We start from the raw sequence: 16816 nt of genomic DNA, 5'->3' as shown, positions 1-16816 counted from the left end.
TAATAAATCACTAAATTTTGTTAGAATCTATTAAATTTTTCAAGCTATCGGACGTCAAAGTTTGAATAAAATCAAAATTTATTTTTGAACCACGAAGATCCAAACATTTTAATTTTTTATATAGTGCTTTCATAGCTTAACAACATATCAAAAAACAAAATTGACAGCTTTTTTTTCTTTAAAAAACAAAACAACTTTATATTTCTCATTTTCGCATTATATGAAAAGCAGGAAACAAAAGCATGTTTCGGAAAATATTATCATACACACTCTTTGCTACGATGCCCAAAATTTTAGTATTATGATGGCTTTTGCCGTGTTTTGACTAACAGCTTCGAATGTAAGACCATCATAATTAGATGTTGACAGCTTCATCCTTCAGCCTCCCAACCATCGAAGGCAGTTATAAATTTTCTATAAGTCTATTCATTTAAGTCAATTAATTAAACAAGGAAGCATAAATTATGGTTATTTTTATTATTCCATAATGATATTTATTCATTGTCTTGCCTTCATTTGCATCGTCAAGCTTTTTTCATGCTTTTTTTAATAAAATTTTTCGAATTAGTTACAATTATTTTATCGCTTTTCAATTCAAAATGTGGAAAATCAGTAAAAATAAATGATTCAATGTTTTTTAAAGAATATTTACAATTATTACTGAAAATAATATATCAATCAATCAATAAAATCAAAAAAGTCACCAAGAAATAAACGTTATTTTGGTTTGGAGACTAAGCAAGTAAAAACTTCATAGTCCACCAAATTATATAAATTAATATACCAAAACATTAGTTTAAATAATATTAATATAAATTAAGTGTAAATAATCGTCAAAAGTAAGTAGCTAAAATTAACATAAAAACATACACCTGATATACTTCATAAAAAGTTTGATATTGTTTATTAACATACAATCTGAAGACAGATTATTCCATAACGATACACCCTCAGAAAAAAAAGATTTAGAAATATTTAACATAGAAAATGGTTTATAGATTCGCCTAGAAAAGCAAACAATGACTATTTTTTCTGTGTTAAACTGTTGACACTTGATTGAATTGTTACCTACACCAGCTTTACAAAATGAACAGGGCCATCGTCCAGTAGCTGTGGATTGGATGGGTTCACCAGTGCTCATTGCTTTGGTTTTGCTGATGTTAATTTTGAATCCATGATCGGCGAGTCTGGAGTTCCAATCTTCAAACATCTGTGCTGCACTCTGCTCAGACGTGGCTGTTAAAACGATATCATCAGCATATACTAGATTCCAAATGTCACCAGTGCATATCGGTTTTGTGATTTCTTCCATCACAGTTATAAATAACAGTGGACTGAAAATCGAGCCTTGGTGAACTCCAACGCCGATGTCAAATGCATCTGTGTTTCAAAGCGTTGTGTTACGAGAGTTTTAGTATTCGTATACATAAGTAATTTCAACAAGATATTCTGGAATGAGTTGTCGACGGAAGACTCCACTGATTACTTCACGGGGAACTCGATCAAATGCTTTTTCAAGGTCTACAAAAATGTGTGATAGTTGTTGATGCTTTGTGAGGTACTTCTCTTGCAGTTGCCGAAAGATGTGAATTGCATCAATTGTTGATTTCCTAGCTAGGAAACCAAATTGATAATTTCCGATTGTGATGCACGATGTTAATCTTCTCTCAATAATTTTCTCGACAACTTTCTAGGAGTGCTCTAACAGATGTATCCCGATATAATGAACAATTCAATGAACCACCTTTGCCTTGTCATGCTATAGTTCCATTCAGTCGGCATTGAGCAATTTCTCCACACTTTACGGCAAAGTTGTAGTAAAGTTTGGATACTTGCATTACCAGATGGTTTGATAATGTCATTTGTGAGTCCAGAGGGCCCTGCTGCCTTTCCATTTTTCATAGCTTTCTGAGCTTCTGTAAGCTCTTCTACAGTGATGTCTGGAATCGGACCTTCGATGGGTGGAGCGTCAAAGTTGACATTGATGGGAATTGTTTCATTAAACAGACGGTTAATGTATTCTCTCCAGTGTAGCTTGATCTCATCTTGTTCAAGAACCATCTTTTGGTACTTTATCTAAAGTGTCCAATTTTGTTTGTCCTGTTAGCATCAATCCACAACATCAAATTCGAAATAGCAATGTTTTTTAAGCCATTAAGGTAGAGAACGTCACATCGTTTCAATATCTAGATGTTCTAGGTTGTACTGGAACAGCTGAAGCTGCCGTTCGAGCACGCATACGTGCAGCCTGGAATAAATGGCATCTCCTTGCCTCTATATTGATGCGGCGTGACATCCCACTACCACTACGATCAAGACTTTATAAATCTGTGATACGTCCGGTGTTGTTATATGGTGCAGAAACAATGACAACGAAACTGGAACAACAACGAACCGACATGAAAATGCTCCGATGGATGCAACGAATTAGTCTGAAGGAACACATCAAATCTACCGAAATCCTGCGTCGTGCTTGTTTAGATGATATAAAGGACGAATGCCGGCAACACCGTCTGCTGTGGTTTGGTCATGTCAAACGAAGTGGAAACAGTGCCATAACTTCTCTTGCAGATGTTCAATTACCTGGCACACGTCCCAAAGGCCGTCCAAGGAAGTCCTGGTCGTAAACAATCGAGCAAGACATGAAAGCTCTAAATTTAAATGAAATGGATACAACTGATCATCTAATTGTGCGCAAAAAGTTGATGGCAAAGAAAACAACGTCCTACCTCGGGAAACTGGGTCTTTGGACGCTAAACGAAGATTGATTGATTTGATTGACGTACTACAGACCGGCGTATCAGAAGGAATGAAAAATGACTTTTGATCTGCGTTCTCTGACCGTCTTAACAAAACCAAAATCAGAAACAATCCGGATAGGAGCAAACTAGTCAAAAATAGCACCACGAATTCCAATCTTAAACAGCTTTTTAAGTAAAATACCATGGTCTATTGAATCAAAGGCTTTCATAAAATCTATAAATAATCCAACAGTTGTTGAAACCGGGTCTCTGGACGCAAAACGAAGATTGATTGATTGATAACGCCCCAGTTAACGATCCTTTTCTCGTTTTCACTTCTTCTTAACTTGTGTTAAACACACTTATGCTAAATCTTCATTTATTTGTATGGTCTTTTTTTTGATTGATAACGCCCCAGTTAACGATCCTTTTCTCGTTTTCACTTCTTCTTAACTTGTGTTAAACACTCTTATGCTAAATCTTGATTTATTTTTATGGTCTTTTTTTTCTGTGAGTCTCTATCTTCTTCCCTAACTAATTCTCCATCAGTTACAAATTTCACAGCAGATCTCAAGACCCATCTGTTTGAAAAATTAAATTAGAAGTACAAAGAGCTTTTTTTTAGATAAAACTCTACTGCAGTGATTTGTGATTATATTTTTCAGGATTCTGAACAGAATTGGTTGCCAGAATATGTACAATTTCAATTGACTCATTGTCTAAAAAGTATAATTATAGATTTCTTATTAATCCAGTTATTAAAACTCATCTAGATGCTGATTCAGGTGCTGACAATCCAACTAATCCACCAGTCGTATTAAAACCTGTATTTAAATAAAAAGGTTACTTGCCTGTTAATTGTTTGATGAGTATAATTATAAATTTTTTTACTATACATTTTTGTTTATTTTTACTTTGATCAAATTACTATTGATTATGTTGTTATGTGCGTTATAGAATAAATATGCCAACTCAGGGCAAGAGAAAAAGTTTGATTTTATTTAACCTGATGCTTGGAGGCACAGTATCGTGGTACCAATTCATAAAAAAGGAGATGCATGCCGTGTGGAAAATAATAGACCTGTTTCTTTATGTTGTTTGTGCTGCATGGTTATGGAGTCGATAATTAAAGACCGTTTGATAAATCAATCAATCTTCGTTTGGCGTCCAGAGACCCGGTTCTCCAAGGTAGGACGTTGTTTTCTTTGCCATCAACTTTTCTTGCTGATGAATCAATTTGTGAGTTATGATTTGTTTAATTATAGACAGTTTGATTTTATGCCTGGAAAATCTGCTGTTTTGTTGTTATTAAAATTGTTTGATAAAAGGAGTTTGGCGATTGATGAGGGTAAGGAAGTTGAGGTTATATACACTGATTTTGAGAGAGCGTTTGATAAGGTTCCTCATGATTAACTTATTACTAAATTAAAATCTTATAAAGTGAATGATTTGACTGTGGATTGGATAAAGGATTACCTTAAAAACAGATCTTTGGTAAAAGTTAATGGTTCAATGTCGGATAACTGGTGTCTATAGTGGGGTGCCGAAGGGTAGTGTATTAGGCCCTACTTTGTTTGTTATTTATGTTAATGATTTATTTGATATATTTGCGAATAGAACGGATGTAGGTGTGTACTTATATGCTGATGATGCCACGTTCTTTAAGAGTATTTTTTCAGAGGATGATAGAATGATTGTGCAGCATTGTTTGGATGGCCTGTATAACTGGTGTAATGAATAGCGATTATCTAAATGTGTGATTGTTAGATATGGGGGAGGAGAAGGATAATGCTTTAAATAACGTTTATCAAATAAATGGAATATATTTATATTCCCAAAAATAAATGAATGATTTAGGAGTGACTTTTGATTGCGATCTAACATCCCATAAGCATATTTATAGAAGTATAAATAAATGCAATAGTTATTTAGGTTTTATTTCTCAACACTTTAATCCTGGTCATTTAACTTCAAATTCTTTTCTGTTATTATACAAATCTATTGTCAGATCTAGAATCGAATATGCATCCAGCGTGTGGACTCCATGGACCAAAAAGTTGATTAAGGATGTCGAAAGCGTACAGAAGCGGGCAAAAAAATTGGTGAAGTATTGCCGAGGTCTCAATTGTGGGGATCGTTTAAGATACTTAGATCTTCCGACTCTAAAGTATCGCCGATTGAACGGTCTTAGGGCTAACTCGCGATGCGAAGATGCCGTCTTGTTATCCCAACTTGGTCAAAGCAAGGGATGGTAGAACAAGAGGTCATCAATACAAGCTCTCAATTCAAAAATTTAATAAGAACCTACAGAAGCACTGTTTTTGAAACAAAGTGATTGATATTTTTGATATTTGGAATAGTTTAAATGTTGAAGTGGTGAATGCTTTTGATGTTGTCCATTTAAAAAAAATATAAACACTTGTTTAAAAAATATTCCATGTAAATTTGATTATAACGCTGACTAGTTCTATTTTGTATTAATTGGGTTTTTTTTGTGCATGTATATATTTCCAGTGTATGTGTGTATATGTCATTTCTATGTTCTTCGTTGTTATTGAAGATAATAATCAGGCGTCGAGTTGGTAGTGATGTTATCATTCTTTGTTTGATGTTTATTTTGGGTTTGTTGATATCTATTAGGACAGCTTCTGCAATTTTTAGATGTATTGTGTTGGTGTTTTGGTAAATTATTTTTGTGTTGTTGTCAGGAATTTGAGGGATTATTGGAGTCGCATTCACACATTCATCTTCAATAACAACGAAGAACATAGAAATGACAACAACAAGGATGAAGAATACGACACCAACTTACCAACGAACTTTGTTAAAGAACTTTGTTCTGTTTAAAGAAACTATATAAGATGATTTATAAGACTATATAAGACCTGCACAGAAGATGATTTATGAAAAATCAAATTAAGATCTTATCTGCAAGATGAATTATGATAAGAACAGTTTCATTAAATTTTCATGATGAACTTGGATAATTCTTTTTCAATAAATTGAACAATTTCCAGAAAATTCTAATAAGGAAAATTGAAAAAACAAACTTTAAATTGATTAATGCCAACAACTTGGTAGAATTCATAAAATGCTGTATAAAATATGGTCACCTTCCAACATATATATATATATATAGATCACTTCGCTTCTTATATTTTCTATGAAATTTTTTTTATGTATATATATGTATAAGCTGGCTGATATAATTCCATTTCGTATTCATTTTATGGTTACTTCCTACCTCGGGAGAACTGGGTCTCTGGACGCTAAATGATGATTGATTGATTCATTTTGTGGTTAATTTATGTTTATGTATGTATGTATGCGTATATATATGTATGTATGTATATATATATATATATATATATATATGTGTGTATGTGTATATATATGTGATCTGTGTGTGTGTATATTTTTGAGGATGTTTGTACGTTATTATATGCTTGGTATGTACACATTTAACTTAAAATTATATATTGTGTGGTTGGTTAACTATATTGCTTTTTTCTCCTGTTGGGGCATAGGAACGTTTAGTTCACACCCTTTAATAATAAACTATCAATCAATCAATCTTCGTTTTGCGTCCAGAGACCCGGTTTTCCGAGGTAGGACGTTGTTTTCTTTGCCATCAACTTTTTGCGCCAAATTAGACGATCAGGGACGTGTGCCAGGTACTTGAACATCTGCAAGAGAAGTTATGGCACTGTTTCCACTTCGTTTGACATGACCAAACCACAGCAGACGGTGTTGCCGGCATTCGTCCTTTATATCGTCTAAACAAGCACGACGCAGGATTTCGGTAGATTTGATGTGGTCCTTTAGACTAATTCGTTGCATCCATCGGAGCATTTTCATGTCGGTTCGTTGAAGTTGTTGTTCCAGTTTGGTTGTCATTGGCCATGTTTCTGCACCATATAACATAGAAAATGGTTTATAGATTCGCCTAGAAAAGCAAACAATGACTATTTTTTCTGTGTTAAACTGTTGACACTTGATTGAATTGTTACCTACACCAGCTTTACAAACTGAACAGGGCCATCGTCCAGTAGCTGTGGATTGGATGGGTTCACCAGTGTTCATTGCTTTGGTTTTGCTGATGTTGACTTTGAATCCATGATCGGCGTGTCTGGTGTTCCAATCTTCATACATCTGTGCTGCATTCTGCTCAGACGTGGCTGTTAAAACGATATCATCAGCATATACTAGATTCCAAATGTCACCAGTGCGTATCGGTTTTGTGATTTCTTCCATCACAGTTATAAATAACAGTGGACTGAGAATCGAGCCTTGGTGAACTCCAACGCCGATGTCAAATGCATCTTTGTTTCCAACCGTTGTGCTGACAAAAGTCTTAGTATTCGTATACATTTCCATCACAAGTTGAACAAGATATTCTGGAATGAATTGTCGACGTAGACTCCATCTGATTGCGTGAGGAACCCGCATGGCAAATTAAACGTGTTAATGCTATAAAGCATGAGGCCGCATGGCGAATTAGACATTGAGATGCAATAAGACGTGCGAATGGCGGGTGAATACGACGCTTGAAATTAAAAATCGTGAAGCACCCGCACGTCAAATTTGACGTTGAGATGCTATAAGGCATGCGAATTACGAGCAGGCGAACACGAAGTTTAGACGTTTGAAATCATAAATCTTGAGAAACCCGCACATCAAATTCGACTTTGAGATGCTATAAGGCGTGCGAATCATGAACGGGCGTATACGACGTTCGAAATTATATATAGTGAGGAACCAGCATGTCGAAATGTTATATGACGTGCGAATCACGAGTGGGAAAATACGACGTCTAGATGGTGAAAAGCGTGTGATTCGCACGACAAATTCGACGTTGAGAAGTCTGTACATCAAAGTTGACACTATTTTGACGATACAGGACACAGTCAAAGCGCAAAATTAGACGTTTATTAAGACAATATAAAGCATTTTTGTTACAGAATGACAATTTTGAAAATAAAAAATTTATTGCATCAAGTGTCATATAGCAACACACATAGACAAACACACATATTTACACAGTAATGCACACAAGTACATTGTTCATGCATTCAGACGAAACAGTTACTAAAAGACCCAAGATTATTATATTAACTGTCAACAAAACCATGTCCCTTTTGGTAGCCTTTACATTTCAACACATGAACAGTGGTACCAGTTTATGCAGCCATCACACTGCACCCACAAAGTACGAGTTTGGTTGTCTCTTCCAGAGTGATGTCCACAAACAACACAAACATACATATTTTTTAAAAATTTATTTTCAATTGTAAGTAACGGAAATTTTTACAAATACTTTTTCAAATAATATTCGGCATAAAAAAGTTTTTGAACATATTTTTTCGTACGCACGCCTTATAGCAGTCTAACAAGTTTATGGTCGGCGTGCGGCCCGCACGCCAGATAGATTTATTGTTTAATTATTAATTAATTAAAACTTTAATAATTCCAAATACAAATAATTTTATCAAAATTAGAAAAAGTTACATCGTAAGCTTTTTTATAACTTTTAATACTAACTTGCTCATGTTAGTTGTATTTAACATTGTTTAAGTCCTCGGAACAAATTTCTAATAAGAAAAAGGCTAATCATAAAACGTAAATTGACAGTTCGCCGCTTGACAAACGATGGCGATGTTCGCAACGAATCTTCAGCAACGAATTTATACCAAAAACAAAATGTTGATTGTCATGGGAGGCCTGACAAGCATGACGAACTCGAACTAGTGTTGCAAAATGACACAAAAATAATAAATTATATATACTTAAATATAAATTTGCAATTAGTGTGGCTAAATGACACCAAATATAATAAATTATATATGCTTATATATACAATTGCATTTAATCAATCACTTAAAAAATGATCAATATAGTACCTGTGATTTGCATATAATTCTGTTAGTTACTTTGTTAATTTTATTATTTTCTTTATTTGGGCTGTATACTTTGGTGTTATGTTTTATTGATTGGGTGTTATGTTTTGCTTTACTGCTTTGATATTCATAGACATAAAACAACTCCTGATAAACAAACAGCAAAAGATTTCAGCAATACTACCGACAAGAATGACAATAATAAAATATTGATATACTAACACCATTTGTACTCATTGACGGCGACTTGTACGGGCTTTTGAGCTTGAGTCCCCCAATATTTAACCCTTCGGGCTCAAGCCTATTTTGAGCCTCTTCAAAGTTCTTGTAAAATAAACCTCTTCATCTGTTGATAAAAAATGTAATATTATAATTGCAGCAAATATAACTTCCGCTGAAAAAAGGTTAAGGGATGAAATTAAAAATGACATTCCAAAAAAATCAACAAAGCAAATCGTTGGAAAACAATTTCAGAATTCATGGTGGAAACAATGACATGACAATAACAACGAGACAAAATATGCAAAAAATGTGAAAAGCTAAATTTGTTTAAATTAATACAAAGCGTGATATGTGTTTTATAGATGAGGGCTTTTCAAATTAGAAACACGCTTTAGAGAAATTCCAATCTCACGACAATCTCACTTGCTGCCACCGCGAAGCAGTCATGAAAATGTCTCACCTTCAATCAGGAATAAATGTTGCTAGACACTTAGTTACAGCCCACGAAAAACAAAGAACTTTAGCAAAAACTGCGTGCAGACGTTAGTCCTGAATTACAGCAATAGCTTGAACAAACATCATATCAATGAACTTCAAAAGATAATCAAAACGAATTTTTGAAAATTATATCACACAGCGTTCTCAAAACTGTTATAAGTGATATTCATTTGAGAAAGTATTTTGCCATACCTTTTGACAAAACTTGTGACATTGCAATTAAAGAACAAGTGAGCATTTGCTTGAGAGTTGTTAATAATGAATTTACTCCAGAAGAATATTTTCTAGGATTTTATAACACGGATGCCACAGATGCTGGTACATTGTTTAAAATTTTGAAAAATGTTTTACTAAGGTTCTATTTTGATATCAGAGATTGCCGGAGACAAAGTTATGACGGAGCATCTAACGTTTTTGGAATTTATAATGGAGTACAGGTCAAAGTCTTAGAAATATTGCCCTCTGCAATATTTGTTCATTGCAACAACCACAATATTAGTTTGTCATTTCAAGATGCAATTTCTATGATGTTAGAGTGCAGAGATGCAATCCATTTTGTAAAAAATACTTGTAACGTTTATCAAAGAATTTCCTAAACTTTCAGCTTGTTTTTCCTTGCGCCCATTATGTCCAACAAGGTGGACTATGCGTATATGTAGCATTGTTGCGAGTTTCTTTAGATATAAGAAACAACAAGTAAGAATGTTTATAACGTATTTATTTGCGTAATACAAAATAAATGAAAACGTGTTCGGCAATGCAATTAGACAAAGAGAAGTTCGATCGTAAAATGTCGCAAGAAGAAGGGCTGTTGTCTTTGTGTTGAAGCTATATATAGTAAGTCGTCACATGCTTAGATTATGAATGTGCGGTTCAACGATATTCCCCTACCAGCTGTTGATCGATGATATTGAGATGGGAGGTGAACTGTTCTTCCCGATCTTGTGGTTCTCCGGGGTGATAGAATGTTGGTGTCGATGGATCGATTTGGGTGTGCTTGTGTTGACGTAGATGTTTCTGTTGTTGGCATGTTTTTGTCCGTTGATGGAGACAGCGTTGACGTTTTTGTTGATGCTGATGTGTCGTTCGACGACGGAATTGATTTTGTTGAAGGTGTTGTAGAAGGTGGTGTCGGCGCTGTGGTCGTTGGCATGGGTGACGGTATTGATGGTGCCGGTGAGTATGCGGGTTTAAGGCGGTCTATTGCCACCGTGTCCCTATGCCCCTTTTTGTCAATGACAAAATATTTTGGGTGTCGTTCTACCACTGTGTAGGGTCCCTCGTATGGAGGTTGTAGTGGTGAGCGGTGAGCAACCGTACGAATAAAGACCTGTTCTGTAGTGAAAAAGTCTTTTGGAATGTAACTCACATTAGTACTTGTTCTTGGTTGTGTTGCTTTTAGGGTCTCCGCCCAGCATTTGAGTTTTAATGCATAGGTGTGTACATCGGTTGTCTCTAGCCGTGGGTTTGGAAAATCTCTGGGAAGGCGGAGTGTTGTGCCGTAAACAAGTTCTGCTGGTGACAACTTTAGGTCTCCCTTCTCCTTTACACAAATGCCTAATAGTGTCACTGGTAATTTGTCTGAATCATGAGCCATAAGTGAGGCCTTAAGCTGTCTATGCAATCGTTCTACCATACCGTTGGCTGCTAGGTGGTAGGCGGTGGTGTGAATATGTTTAATGTTTAGTAACTGGGTGAATCTCTTGAAAGAAAAAAATGTGAACTGGCTGCCTCTGTCTGTTGTAATGGTTTCTGGGACTCCATACAACGAAATCCAGTTTGAAAATAATTTATCTACTATTATTTCCGTTAGAGTATTTTTGATGGGGATTGCTACTGGCCATCTGGTGAAACGATCGTTAAAATGTGTGTGTCCATCTGATGAAGACATTAGTCCGACTAAATCGATGGAACTAGAGGACGAGGGGTGGCTAACGAGGTGTCTACGACGATATTGTTTTCTGAGTTGTTGACTGGAATTATGCTGATTTTTAGTGAGTCTGTGTTGTCAAGGAGTGTTGCATCATCCTCCTGTATTCGACATCTCCTCCAGGTTAATTGCTTTTGGCGTTATCGTGGCTACCTCTGTACGTGATAGCGCATCAGCCACAGCGTTGTTTTCTCCTTTCACGTGTTGAATGTTTGTTTTGAACTGTGAGATGTAATTCAGGTGTCTCTCTTGGTGTTAAACGACTTGAATCTGAACGTAAGGCAAACGTCAATGGTTTATGATCAGTGAATATTGTAAACTCTCGACCTTCGAGGAAGTGTTGAAAATGGCGGACAGCTGAATACACTGCCAGCAGTCCTCGACCAAATGTGCTGTAGCGGGTATGTGCTGGGTTAAATTTTTGCGAAAAAAAGCTATAGGTCTTGCAATCCCCTGACTTTTCTGTTCTAGTACTGCTACCGCAGCAACGTTTGAAGCGTCTGTGAAAAGTTTAAAAGTGCCTTTCTCTTGAACGTACCATAACTTGGTTGCCGCTAGTAATGCCTGTTTGGCCTCTCTAAAACTTTGTTGCTGCCCTTCGTTAAATTTTATGGTTTTTTGATTTGCCAGTTAAAATGTCAGTGAGAGGTGACAATATCGTTGAGCATCTAGGGTTGAATCGACGGTAAAAATTGAACATTCCGATGAATCGGCGTAGTTGCTTGTCAGTCGTTGGTTCAGCAAAATTGATGATTGCCTGTACTTTGTTGTCAAGGGGTCTAATGCCTTCACTGTCGAGTTGATGCTCCAAGAATGTTGTGAATGATTTGGCCCATTCGCATTTGGATGGGTTGATGGTTAGTCCGTTGTCTTGCAGTCGTTGAAGGACTTGTTCTACATGGCTTCTGTGTTCTTCGAGGGTTTTGCTGGCTATTAGTATGTCGTCAATGTATGCGTGGACAAAAGGTAGCCCTCTCAAAACACTATCGATGAACCTTTGAAAAGTCTGTGCGGCATTTCTCAGCCCGAACGGCATCTTCAAAAATCCAAACAGACCAAACGGTGTTGTCACCGCTGTTTTTTGGATATCTTCTTCTGCCACCGGAATCTGGTGGTAACCCCGTACAAAACCTAGTCTCGTAAACCATCGCACCTGTTCCAGACTGTGAGCGATATCATGGATGTGTGGAACTGGATATCGATCAGGTGTGGTCCTGTTGTTGAGTGCGCGGTAATCTTCACAGGGCCTCCAATCTCTTGATGATTTTGCAACCATGTGAAGTGGTGATGCCCAAGGACTGTTTGACGGTCTTATGATTCCGAGTTGACACATGTATTCGAATTCGGCTTTGGCGGCTCGCAACTTTTCTGGGTGCAATCGCCGTATGATGTGGTGGTCCAAAAGTCACAATATGGTGTTGTATCTTGTTTTCCTTTTTGTCGTTGTTGACAGGCATCGTTAACTTAGGAAATTTGTCAATGATTTTACCAAAGTTGTTGTCCGAAAACAATGTATGGTTTGACGCCCGAGATTATATTAGAGCGTTCAACAACCCCCTGTATCTGTAACGTCGTGATGTTGTCAACAATTTTGTGTCTCCTCATGTTGACTGCAATATCGAAATGTGACAAGAAGTCGGCACCCAATATTGCCTGTGTGACGTTTGCAATGATGAAAACCCATTTGAACTTACGTCGTAAACCGAGGTCGATGGTTACGAGCTGTTGTCCAAATGTGTCGATGGTGGTGCCATTTGCAGCTTGCAGTTTGTAGTCAGATTTGGGTCTTCGGAGGTGTTGTCGTGAAGGTATGATACTTACCTGGGCTCCTGTGTCGACCAAAAACCTTGTCTTCAAAATGTTATCGGTGACGTAGAAAAGGCGACACGGTTTGTTGAATGTTGATGTGGTGTCTTGTTGTTTTTGCGGCTGTTTGTTGTTGTTTGTCACTACTTTTGTTTGTTGATGTTTGTTGGTGTTTGATGTTTGTACATGATGTAGGCGACTAAAAGTGTTGTGTCCAGAGGTTGCCGCCGCCATTAGCAACTTGGCCTGGTAGTTTGACGACTTGGCGACTTTTGCTTTGTAGTTGCATGGTCTCGCACATTTTTTTGCTCTGTCCCCATACGTTTTATAGTACCAGCAAACATCTGTCTCTAGATGGGAATTTTGTCTTCGTTAGTTGTTGTTGTTGATGTTTGCGCCTGAATGCAAATACCTCATCTCTCTTTGTTGTTGTCTCTTCGGTACCAGATTTTGTTACGGCGTTGTGTGTTATGGTGGTAGAACCATTTCGATTGGATATTTGATGCATTCGGTCAGCTATGGTCGCTAACCTTTGTAGCGTCTCGTCGGTTGAGACTGCTAGATGCATTTGTATTGCGGATGGTAGCTGGTCCAACCACAATTGTTTCAAAATACTTTCGTCTCTATTGTTTGCCCCCCCAGGCTTTGCATGTGCCTCAATAGTTGTGATGGCGTTCTGTCTTCCATGGCCACGCCTCGGAGCAACGTGCGCAAATTTCTTTGTCTGAGACCGAATATCTCTGCGTTAACACGCGCTTCAGTGAGGCGTAAGTTCGTGCCGACGCCAATTCCGTCTCCACATCTATGACGACATCCATTGGTAGACTTTCAACCAACGTTGGGGTACCATTCATCTTCTTCTGAGAACCCTCGGCCTTTGAGCACATTTTCGAAATATGTAAACCACGATTTGGGGTTCGCCGTGCTGAATGTGTTTAGTTGGAGTGGAGCTCTCGTCGTTTTCTTTGTTGTGGCTTTGCAAGCCATCACGTTCGGGGTCACCAATTTGTTGTGAGTTTCTTTAGATATAAGAAACAACAAGTAAGAATGTTTATAACGTATTTATTTGCGTAATACAAAATAAATGAAAACGTGTTCGGCAATACAATTAGACAAAGAGAAGTTCGATCGTAAAATGTCGCAAAAAGAAGGGCTGTTGTTTTTGTGTTGAAGCTATATATAGTAAGTCGTCACATGCTTAGATTAGGGATGTGCAGTTCAACAGCATCAAGAGCACGTTAAACAACTGGACATCTTTGCTAAACCTTTTTGAAAATCAAAGTTCTGTCAGAAATGATTATGGCGCTAAATGTGCTGATTTTCTCACAAAAATGACATCATTTCTTAATTATTTTGTGTTGCGCTGTTTGGTTCTCATATGCGATAAATTGGAAACTACGTCGAAAGCTTTGCAGTGTCCAACACAGTCTATGTCAAAAGTACACAAACTCGTAGAAAGTCGAATGTTATCGCTTCAACAGAACCGATCCGATGTGAAACCTCTTCATCTTTTTGGTTAAATACCACTAATGATGCAAAAATATTAAATATTGAAGATCTAAGTTTGCCACGGCAGTAAAATCATCCGAAGCCTTTTACCGATGGTAACGAAAACGTTCATGTATTTGACACTTCGCAATTATTAAAAAAAATGTATTTAGAGATCGTAGATGCCGTTATTTCTTCACTTGACGCTAAATTCAATTCCGATGGAATCAAAAATTTTACATGCAGCCACAACTGACAGCAGTCACTTAAATTATATTGCTGGAATATATCCAGAGGTGTCAAAAGACAGATTATATTTACCTTTCAACATGTTTCGCGATGTTTGTAAGCAACGAAATTTATCTATTACCTCAGTCACAGACATTGTCAACGTTTTAAAAGATACAAATGGAAACGGTTTGAATGAAATGCTAGAAAAACTTTCCCGACTTATTAAAATATTTTTTACAATTCCTGTGACCAGAGGCGCCAACTTGTCCAAAATATTTGACAGAATATATATATATATATATATATATATATATATATATATATGCGTGTGTGTGTGTGTATATGTCTCAAACATATATAAATATAGAAATTAATGAAATAAAACATCCAAATAAAATTAAAACAATGCAAATGTTTTTAATCGTAAATCATTGCATAATTGTTTAACGTCAATTGACTCAGTCAGGGTTCGGTAACAATGCAGTATCGCTCTACGTGGTTCAGCCTCTCCTGTCCTATTGTGGATCGCAGGTACGTTTTTAGACTGCTTAAGGCTGAGAAACTTCTCTCTGCTGTGCAAGTTGTTACAGGTGATGTCAAAAAAAGCATTAAACATTGAAAATTTCCATAAACATTTTCCGCCTAGATAACATCTTGCATAATTTGGATTTCCTTTTGAATTACTACAACCATGGCAGATGAGGTCTCGAAACATTTTCAGATGTAGAATAAGACGATCTTCACTTGTATCATTTCCGTAATATTCTTAAAGCTTTGAAACTTTTACATCCTGATCCTGCAAATTTAAAGCCCTTAGATCTGAGTTTTTAACGTTTTGTGCAATAAGAAATCCTTCGGACTTGAATCTTGTTTTCAGACATTCAAGTTCGGCGTCCACGGCTTGAATATAAAATCTTTTAAAATACTCCTTCGGATCAGAAGAAGTATTTTAAAAGAAGGAGTTTATAAGGTTGTCCACCTTCGTCCATTTTTGGGGGCACGTCTTACGCACGCCAATAATGGTGCTTCTTTTTGCAGCTTTCAAAGTTACTTCATGCCAAAAGTCATTGAATTCTGTGTCTTATTTGCTTAAATTACGGTAAAAAAATCTCAAGGACTAAATATGAAAATTGTATGTAAAGTTTAGAAAATATTTAAAATTATATCTAAAAAAAATATTCAATTTTTATAACAAAATATCGAGGGGGCTCAGCATTGTGCGGGCCCAAAGAACTAAATATTGGGGAGGCTCGAGCCCTTCCAAGTCCCATAGAGTCGGCGCCTATGCGCTCCATGCTCACTTAACATCGAGCGCCACTCTTAACATGGCGCGGCGCAAGTTGAATAAATAAATAATTCATTCAAAATTCGTTTTCTCGGTAACTAGAAATGATACAATAATAAATTTGGTATTATTTTAATCAGCAAATTTTGCTTTATAAGAAAAAATAATTTATATACAAAAAATTTATTCACTATTAATTTAATACCAACAAAGTTAAATTCAATGTCAGTAATGAATTCATTTACCTTGTTGCGGTTGGGTTTGATGATGAGAACACTGAACCAGAAGAGCAGTGAGCGGGAAAAGAAAAGAATAGTATTCGTTTGGATAGGCTGGACACGTGTTTCATCCCTACCGGGGACTCATCATCAGCCCGAATACCTATCAGAATAGTTATCGCAGTTTCTTATAAAGCCCGCACAAATCAACTCCTTATTTCGTGGTGTTTTATTTATTAGTTTTTTCAATCGCTAGGATTTTCAATCCGACAACCTTAATATTCAAATCAAATCAAATCAAATTTATTCAATCAATCCAAATTATTAATAATTAGGTAATGATTAGGAGACCAAAGCTAAAAGAAAACAAAATTCTTGTGTCGCAGGCCACCGTTCACAAATTGTTCATTCTAACACAATTTTTAAGTAAATTTATAATTCATGACAAAATTAAGATAATGCACAATTTACATGATTCTAATTTAATAAAAATTGTACTT

This window comes from Helobdella robusta (assembly GCF_000326865.2).
Source record: "Helobdella robusta unplaced genomic scaffold HELROscaffold_2, whole genome shotgun sequence".
Taxonomy (NCBI): Eukaryota; Metazoa; Annelida; class Clitellata; order Rhynchobdellida; family Glossiphoniidae; genus Helobdella; species Helobdella robusta.
Note: the sequence above shows the minus strand (reverse complement) of the source record.